This window comes from Paralichthys olivaceus, chromosome 2, assembly GCF_024713975.1.
Source record: "Paralichthys olivaceus isolate ysfri-2021 chromosome 2, ASM2471397v2, whole genome shotgun sequence".
NCBI lineage: Eukaryota > Metazoa > Chordata > Actinopteri > Pleuronectiformes > Paralichthyidae > Paralichthys > Paralichthys olivaceus.
In genome coordinates, this window is record NC_091094.1 from 15,906,734 (window position 1) to 15,917,041 (window position 10,308).

The 10,308-nt window shown below is 39.6% G+C and overlaps 1 long non-coding RNA gene across 1 annotated transcript; it reads left to right on the forward strand.

The window, feature by feature from the left end:
- The first annotated feature begins 13 nt into the window (after nt 1-13).
- On the forward strand, nt 14-6,087 carry LOC138413664 (uncharacterized). The gene is made up of 3 exons (XR_011246077.1): nt 14-2,192; nt 2,289-2,368; nt 4,191-6,087. It is a non-coding gene; the product is annotated as an uncharacterized lncRNA (long non-coding RNA).
- The last annotated feature ends 4,221 nt before the right edge of the window (nt 6,088-10,308 follow it).

The window sequence follows — 10,308 nt, forward strand, 5'->3', positions numbered from 1 at the left end:
GGAGGGAGGGAGGGAGGGAGGCAGGGCGGAGGGGGGCCCCTGGGCGCCTTCAGGGGTCCTTCCCGCTGCTCCGGGTGGGGTCCACACACAGAGAGAAGAGGGGATTAGTTCATCTTCATCCACCGCCCACAGTTGTCTCACTCACAGGGGGAGAAAGTGTTAGAATGGGTCCTGTAGATGCTTCTTAAAATCGTGCTTCTTGGGACAAAACGCCTGTAAAATCAGATTATAGTGCACCCAGGTCCTTATTTTGCTCTCTGGCCTAGTTTCTTTTCATCGTAGCCCGATGATCAGTCTGTCCTTCATTCTTCAGAAAGTCCCATAATCCATTTTATCGCAGTTTAAATGATCCTATTATCCTACATAATAAAGGTATAATATATTTTAGGCTATTTTTCGACGATGTCTTAACTTACCCTTTATCATAACTATCCAGAAATTCAATGAAACTTAAAGGGATAGTTCGCCCAAAAATTTAAATCCACTCATTATCTTAGACTCGAAACGGTGTCGTTTACACCATGTTTTTAGTCTAAATGTCCTCTGATATCTTTTTCTGGAGCCGCGTTCACCTCCATCTGCATAGTGGTGAGTAGATAATAAGTGAAATTTCATTTTAGTGTTGACTTTCCTTTTAATAGTATCCATTAGAGCAATTTTACATATGCTAGGCCTATGTATGGTTGTAAGCATTAAAATAAGATCTGAGCTTGAGGAGGCAATGTTGGAAAATCTTTCCGAGAGAAGAAATGTAAACTGTGGAATTTTCCTCATTGTCAAAGGTTTAAACCAACATATAAAACTACAACCTTTAAACACAGTGCGCTTGGAAAGTTTTATGCCAGAAAATACGATTCAACAGTTTTTCTTAGATCTTGTGTGTCCCTGTCTATAAATTATTCTACACAACGATAATCATCAATTCTGCAGGAAAGCTTGAATCATTGCATGCCTTTACCATGTCATTTTTCATACACGTCTTCTTTAATGGAAACAGTAATCTACTTGTCAGTGTACTATAGTTATGAATCATTTAATTCCAAAAAATATACAGAAAAAAGTCTTCACACTAGTGACGTATTGTCTGTGCGAAGGTGTATTTCTTCACCACTGCCACTACCATTGTACTCAGCACCTCACCATGTACCTTTAAAATGAAACAAAAGCTGCAAACAAAAAGTTTGCTTGTTGAGTAATTTTGGTGTTGTTTGGAGAAAGTGTTGTGGAGATATGGTCCATTTCTTTTCTGTGCCATCCCTGCCATCATTGTCTCGGCTAGATGGCCTAAAGTGGATGACACAGCTTAAAAAACAGGATGAAACCGATCAACTTCAAAAACTCATAAAGCAGCATATACAACTTACATAAAATGTATTTATTTATATAAATTGGAAATATATTCATTTGTGCTTTCAAGTATAAGAATATTGCACTTTTGCCTTGTTCAAGCTTATAATCATATAAAAATAGTACTTGTGATGGATGGAAACGGTTGATGATCGGGAGTCTAGTTTGTGCTGAATTTAATCTAACTGTAAATGCTTATGATGCTACTTTACTCTACACAATCCATACCTTTCTACAGCTTCCATTAATATCTTGTGATTCATTCTGCAGGACAACACTGATGCGAAGCATTTTTCCACAAGGGACACTAAACCCAACAAACTGAAAACTCCCAGGCTGCAGTCAGTAAATGGCCTGAAATAAACATCTGCCTGATCCATGGAGATGTGGACTGGTCATGGGCTAATGCAGTCCAGGTTGAGTGTCTCTGGTTCCTGCACTAACAATTTCCTGCACTTTACTCTGAAGGTCACAGACAACGGCTGTTAAACAGCAGACGCACACATGCAGGGCACTAAACCTAAACATTTGCCGTGCAAGTGTGAATGAGCGGTGTCCTGACGTTACCTTCCACGTCTGATCCATGGCTGCCTGCATGGGCCCTGACTCTGGCTTCTTATCTACTTCTGCTATATTTAAAAGCCTTTTCACTTTCTCCTGTTGCCAGCGATTGGCTGGGAGATGCATCCCAACACAGATGGCAGCGGAAACCTGATGCTTAAAATGCAGCGGCATTCGGTATAATGGGACCTGGTTACACTACAAAGCAACTGTGTATTAATGGTTCTACAAAGTCCAACAAAGCTGCTCCCAATCTCTCGAGGTATCCTGCAGTTATGTAATGTGTAAGTCATGTGCTCTATCGATGTGTCTGGAAAGTGTGATGCCTGGGACTGTATGCATACAATCCTGCAAGACTAAATATGAGTTATATTTCCCAGGAAGAGAAAAACACAGAGGTGGCTTCAGAGAGCATAAGCAGTCTGTTGGACGACTGAACACGCTTTGATTCTTTCAACTGGTAAGCAAAACTGACTTCCACCCAGGATGTATGTCTGTTATTCAAATGAGGGAGCTGAGCTGCACAACGCTGCCAATCCTGAAATTTGCCTGTGAAGTTTGCCTGTAATTGGTTCTGAGAGAAAAAGCAAATCACAGTATAACTCAGACAAGAAACTGAGTGTGAAAAACATAATTTGTCTATTATTTTAAGGAATATACATTTAAAAAAAACTCACAAAATGCTTCTACTATAATTTTGCACAGCATCCCTCATACAGCTTTTATAATAGACCAGGTTGCAGATTTCTTCCCCTTCGCCACACGCTGCCCACTGGTCCTGAAAGTACATGGACAAATAATATCAAATACAGCAGCGGGAACTGTATTTCGTTGAATAAGCGCTGTAAGCTCTTTGGCGTGTGTTGGTCTTCGTTTCATTCAGCTCGTCTGTGGGCTGTCCCTCCGTCTGCATTTAGGAACACACCAGAAACATTGTTGTACTCAGCAGAACCTCAGTCTTGCACAAGCGGCCACTTTGACGTCGACATTGTTTGGACATCAACAGGCATGTTGCTTAGTAACCCAGCCCCCTCCATCCCAAGTGTTCTGGCCTGCGAATCTATACTTATTACCTCTATGGGTAGCTAAGCAGGGAGTGTGTGTGTGTGTGTGTGTGTGTGTATCGAATAGAAGAGATGTTGAATTCTTTATATTTTCAGTTTAATTTATGAAGCCCTCTGTGTGGGAATGAACCCTAACATTCAGTTGTTTCAAAACACAGCTCAAAGGCTCTTCCATAAAATTGCTTTGCCTGCTCCATTTTCAGTTCTTATCTAAAAGCTGTATAAATCTTAATCTGAGCTGATATAAAAGTCAATCTCTCTTTGCAACTTCAGAATAAAACACAACAAAAGAGCTGCAACTTCCTCCAAAACACAACCTAATGACAGACAAAAGCACATGTTGAGGGCCACCCTTTGCCTGCATTGTGTCCAACACACATGCACACACACACAGAGCAGTGGGGGTGCAGTGGGAGTGGACCTCTGTCATCAAAGTGAGCTGTTGTTTGGGAGGAAGGGGAGTCTGCGTGTGTGGAAGAAAGTGGATATGAATGGTGTGGAAAGGTTCAGGGAGTTCATTTGTGAGTGAGGGGCTCGGCCACTCAGACTGTCGCTCAGTGTGGGGTTCAAGGTTAGAATGGCAAACGGGGGGGGAGGCAGCAGGGGTCCACATCAGTGGAAGTGCATTAAAAAGATTGAAAATAAAAAAGCTTTAATTTAGATACTTGGTGGAAAGTTATGAATTAAACTAATATAGACTATCCTGTATTTTATAACATTTTTTAAATCTTGGCAACATTTGACTTCTGACTTGTCACACAGAACTAGTCAACCGTGAACTGCACTTAGATAGAAGTGTGAAATAAAAAAATACAGACTCTTTTATGAAGATCCTTTATTTTATTTTATTTTAGCCTTTGTAATTATTTTCACTCTATTTTAGCCTTTGTGGCTGCTTTTGACACCACACATCACAAAACTAGTCAACAGTGAGTTTCTTGCAAAGCCATCGCTGAGGTTAAACAAAAACATTTTTTATTCATAATAGTTTTCATTACACATAAACCATTCACCCAGCAACAGCCGCATTTACCTGCTGTTTGAAAAATGACAAGAATATTCATATGTTTTCGAAATAATGAACTAGTGCAATAAAATTACAATACCACATAATAAACTCATAAAAAGACACTTTTACTCTAGGTGGGGTTTTAATGAGACACGTTGTAAATGTAAAAACTACATGTGCACTTTTGTAATTTTGCGTCTTCTCAACAGGGAAGTCGACAAAGGGCACAACTTTTTTTGGTGTTGGTAAAGTACAAACATTAACTTAATGTGAGTAGGACAGCACACACACACACACACACACACACACACACACACACAGATGGATGTGACTGCTTGCTTCACGTGAGAGCAGTTATTTTACACGTCTGCTGAGCAGACCACACACACTCTCTCTCTCACACACCCACACCCACACACTCTCTCTCTCTCTCTCTGTGTCTCTCAGACAATCAATGAAGCATTCCCTGTGGTTGGAATGTGTTTTTGAGGGAGAGTGTGAAGAGGAAGTTTTTGTCAAGGAAAGCTTGAGAGGAAGGGTTAACAAAACATTTTACAAATGTCTGTATACGTGCACATAGATGGAGCCTTCTTGTGTTTTCTTGAACAAATGTAAATATATGTTTATTCATGTGAGTGTCAGACAGTTGTTCAACCAACAGGAGAATGTGATTTGTGTTTAAAAGTGAGATTTAAATGAATGCAAATGTTCCATCTTTATCTCCAAGTTATATTTAGCAAAATTGTGTCAACAAGAAAAGTGTCTGTCTGTGTCTTCTGTCTCCTTCTCATTGAGGCTCCAGAAGCTAAAGAAAAGTATTGTAGACAACGTCTGAGGGTTTTTGGCGTCAGACCCCTGTCTGCCAAAACCCTCACCCCCTACTCCCTCCTTCCCTTCACAGTGGGGCCAAACCTATGGAGGGCCTTCCTCTATATTCAGTCTCATCAAGCACAGACACTATCAGCTGATCTTATGAAAGCAAAGCTTTTGTCCTCCTAAAAAGTACATGTGCAGACTCAATAATGACATCTTTTAAATGGCTTTCATAAAGAACCTGATAAACAAAATTACTTTTGACACAATTTCAATTTATTTGCAAATTCTTTCCCATGTTAATGCAAAACAATGTGCAAATGTTTAAGGCCTGGTTTTGCATATATATTCCTTTGCTGTTTTCTGTTTATTGGCAGATCGATGTTTACAACCCCTAGGAAATAGAATTGTATTATATTAAATTAAGCATCGTGTCATAATGAGCTATGACTGAAAGCATTAAAATGTTTTCCAGTTTTTCTTTTTTGTTTTGTTTTCCCATCATATCTCTGGTAGTTTCACACCCTCAAAACTTTTATTGTTCATTATTTAAGCCTCTCTACAGGTCCATAAAATAGGACTTCATGCATTACCTCTACCAAGGAGGACATGTTTTTTCCTGTCTATTCGTTGGTTTGTTTGTCAGTGGGATTATAGATTCCGCTGTGTGGAAGGATGGGACATGGACCAATAAATGTACTGGTTGAATTTTGGCATGGATCTGGACCAGCATCCAGGGCCTTTTTTTTACATTTATCGTTTTGAACAGGTTTGCTTTTAACAGTGAGTCCAATAACTATCCAAGTATGTGGGGTTGTCTCAGAGAAATGTTGTATTTGTTAATGAAAGGTTTAAAAATCCAGGCCCTAACGCCTCGTCTGGAACAACTTCACAAGACTTTCCATCAAGTTCAGCAGAACCTGAAAGGAAATCCTCACACATCTCCACCTACATTTTGTGCTATTCTTAATATTTGTTTTTGTGAAATTAGTCTTCAAGAGTTCTTTGAGCGAGCCGTTTCTTATATATTCCAGCTGGGAGTAATCACAGCTTCAGATTTGAGCGTAAAGAGAACGAGTGCCTTATGATGGAGTGGGAGGAAAGGAGAGAAGAGGTTGAGGGCAGGGGGAAGGGGACAGAGAGCTGAGCGGATGGGGGAAGGGCTGTTTGTGCATGCCTCAAATTCCTTAGGTGTTATCAGCATTACCCGCTCCATAATTGTTCCTTTCGAGGAGGAACAAACATACAGATCGTACAACAGCTTTCTTTCTGAAGTTAGGAGAGGGGCTTCCATTTTTGACCAATTTATTTAATCCATTTTTTTTCTGTGTTTCCATCTAATTGAAGGTGCATGTCTGTGCTGGTTGTTTTGGTCATCTAGGGAAGATGTTTGGGGGTGGGGGTCTGTTAAGTAGCAGGGGAAGGATGGAGATTATTCTAAAAGTATTTCATATGATTGATTTTGTGATTTATAAACTGTATATTTTTAAATTCAATAAAATCATAATCCAACAGTTCCCAGAACAAGAAAAAACATTGGTGACGGAAAAAAGTCCCTTTTAACATGAGAGAAAAATATGTATGTATTTATCACATAATCAACACATGCAATAATTAGTATTACACACTGAAATTCACACACAACTATTATATACACTATAATAGTCTTATGTGGCTCGAGATCGAACTCTGAACACCTATCAGAGCCTTCCTGTCACTTGATGTTATAGATTACTTTTGTTCTTTTGCACCTCAACTACCTTCTACTTAAAGAAGGCAGTTGAGGACATATATGGGTTTATTGACATCCTCACTTTCTCAAACAGTATTCAACCATGCAAAGACGGCATGAGCAGTTTCCTTTGACGTCTTCAGAATGAGCAGATGAATAGAGGGGTATGATTGATTAATTACTCGAAGTACATTTTTTTCTCCACTTCACAATAAGTTTGTAGTGAGTTCCTCGTACTAAATTCCCATTGAATAGGAACTCACTGCTTTGCACACATACATACACAGGATGTGATTCTAGGAACTTAGATTGATGAGGTAATCTATCTGGCTCTGACGCGAGGGAGGGGAGGGAGAGAGCAGCAGCGAAGGGAGGGTGGAAGGGAGTGTAGAGGATGAGTGATGATGTAGGTCCAAATTATGATGCGTCTGAGAGATTTATGCATGTGTGCACTTGTGCGAGTGTGTGTGTGTGTGTGTGTGTGTGTGTGTGTGTGTGTGTGTGTGTGTGTGTGTGTGTGTGTGTGTGTGTGTGTGTGTGTGTATAGGGCAAGTTTAATCTCTGGTCAGCTGTAAATACCAGACTTTAGCTGCAGGTTGTTGGTTTGTCTTGAGAGCAGCACAGTGTGTAAACCAGCACTGACCTGTTTCTCCTTTCTGGCTTCCATCACAGCTGCAGTGAACTGGGCGGAGGTGCATCATGGGCCCTTAGCTGTGGATGAAAGAATGACGCATGAAATACTTGCTCCAGTCATGACACAAACCAGATGAATGGTGTTTTCACTTACAGCGACAATAAAAATCGCCCTGGAAAGAAACACAGGAGAGGAGAGTAGAGGTCCTCTAGCAGGAGACTAATAACCAGCAGTTCTCTTAGATGATAAAGGCCAATGACGTAAAAAACAATCTCACAAGGAGGAAAAAATAACTTTATCAGTGTCAGCCTTCTGAGAAGAGGAATTGAGGGACCACTTTAATGCTGCTTCATGTCGAACATTTCACACTTGACTTCTTAAAAAGGTACAGCAGGAACTACTAACATCTTGCAGCTGATATCATCAGAAATAGAAATGGTAAAATGTTTTTTTTCTACATTCTCTGTAATATTATAATTTGAAGGCTATAATGAAATTCAAAATATCAAGTACGTCAGGCTATAGTGACTTGACAGGCAACTAAGGCCCTGTGGAGCTGACTATGGCAATGACTTTTATCCAATAGAGTCTGAGTCTGAATCTGAATCCCTCACAACTACAGTGTGAGTCATTCAACAAGTGAAGTATGATGTTATAACACGAGCTAGAAAAGAGAATTGTGTGGAGACGATTGAGGTGGCGCATTACTGCTGCGCAAATTGTCGGAATAATGAGAGATGTGCATGTGAGTCACTTTCTAATGACTGCAGGGTCAAATATCAGCATGAGCCATTAAAGCTGATCTCACTGATCCCACTGATCACTGATGATTGCACATGTCACATCCACACTCCTCACTGGAGGAGAAAAGATCAAATGAGAAAAAGAAAATCTGAAGTGTAGCATGTGAGATAGAAACGATGGATGTGATGTAGCTGATTACATCTTAGATTATGATAAGAAATTGATGGAAATTTGTCCATAATGTGTGGTTTTTCTCGTTACTGCCGACAAGCAGGTTATGATTTGATCCTTTCTGTTTGTTTTTTGGTTGATTTATGTATTTGTTTGTTTATGAGCATTATTATTCAAAAATTACGGATCAGATTACTATGAAACCTGGTAAAGGATGTGGTGATTGTTGTTAAATTTTGGTGTTGATCCAGGAATTCTTTTTTGATGAATCAGGCATATTTAGGGAATTGATATCAATGAGTATGTGTAATTTGGTGCAGCTTGATTAGAAAGGGAACTACTGGGCTGTGTTAGAGTTATGAGCTTCACTGAGTGACATGGTGATGGATATTAATACCATTTGGATAAATTCAAATGAAGAAAAGTATTCCTTTTTTTTTTACAGTTTTACTAAAACAGTGAGACCTAATATAATGAAAAATAACTCTTAACTCTTTTCTACTCACTGTTTTGAATATGTTGGAGAGATTAAGGTTTGACCTTTCAATGTGAGATTAAAATAAAAGTTGAGAGGAAGCATGCTGTGTGTTGTGCTCCCTGACAGGACGTGCTATGCTTCCATCTGCTGGTAGTTTGAGTTAAACACCACCACACACAACGAGCCCAGACATGTTTGGAAAAAACAGCAGCGTTACCCGGGTTAAAGTTAGTTCTTTGCTTGTGACCCTTTGCTTGGTAACCTAAAGTGGGAGGAAATCCAAAGATTAGATTTTCAAGAAAGCATAATTTTCATATGATCTGTTCAGGGTGAACTCCGCCTCTCGAGCAGTCTCAGCTGGGATTGGCTCCCTTAATAATGAGCATTTATTTGATTGTTATTGCACATCATCCCTTTCGTTCACTGTCTGCTATCTCTTTCTCCTCTTCGAGCTATGAAGCTATCATTATACAAATGAGAGATTCCTGGCTGAAAATATACTCAGCCAGTACAGTAATGTTTTTAGAGCAGCTCATCAAAAGTATCAAAGAAATGGGAAACAGCCACCTGTGATAACTGTGATAGCTCACAGAATTATGTAAAATATCTGTGTGTGTCACACATGTGCTGTCTGTGGTGTGTGTGTGTGTGTGTGTGTGTGTGTGTGTGTGTGTGTGTGTGTGTGTGTGTGCATGTGTGTCTTTGATGATTACTAAGAAAAGGATCTGCATCCTGTACATATTTTTCTATATTTCTCTATATTTCTTTTATACTTCTACTTATTACTGCTGATGTCTTTCTGCTGCTGTCATATTACAAATAAAGACTCCTCATTATCCTGTGTGTCTCTCTCTACTCTTTCACTACTGCACGTCTGGTTTTAGTTAGGTCAGAGTTTGAAAAAAACCTTTGGTATGATGAGATTCTGGCCTGAAACACAACATTTCATAGGTTTAAGAATTAGTGTTGTGTTTCTGTTGCTATGTAAGGCAGGCTGCAAGCACTAAAGTAAGTACCGCAACTCTTGCCAAAACATATAAAAGTGCATATAAAAGTGGGTGAGGAGAAAAGGAGGGAAAATAACTGAGAATCCTGATTGAAGTAACACTGAACAAAGCTCGTTGCTGTGGCCTCTTTGGATGCTCATTTTCCAAAATGAAACAGATTCATCAAAAGAATATTTTCTCCTCTGGCTTCCAGCAGAATGTAAGCAGAGTATAATGCTGGTGGGGCCCTGAAATCAATAGAAGATTACTCAGATTGCAGAGGCAAGTGGCAATGGCATTTCCTTCTCTGTAAAGCACTTTACTGGTTATTGTAATTGAACACAACTTATTGTGTGCAGCTTCCTCTTTTCTCTTTGTGTGTGTGCTCACTGTCATAATGATCTTTGAAAGAGGCACAGTCAGGCGCGTGAGATAGAGAAGAAGCCTTCAGAGCAAACAGTCATCTTGACAGTATATTAAAGCCTGTTTTCTTTTTTTCACCTTTTTACACAAAAGATCCTTTGTTCTTTGGATTTAATACTGACAGTGTAGACCCACTAGGTGTCAGTGCTGCACAGCATAAAGCAGACAGGTCCAGGTAGCTGTAATACTGTGATGCTCTGTAGTTTTTAGGAAACTATATCAAAACTGATATTAAATAATAATACAGTAAAATAAAATAAAAGTTGTATGCACAGGATTACTTAGAGCGCTGTAGGAGTGAACTTCATTTGTGCTGTTTGGAGCATATTTAAGATGCAACTATGAC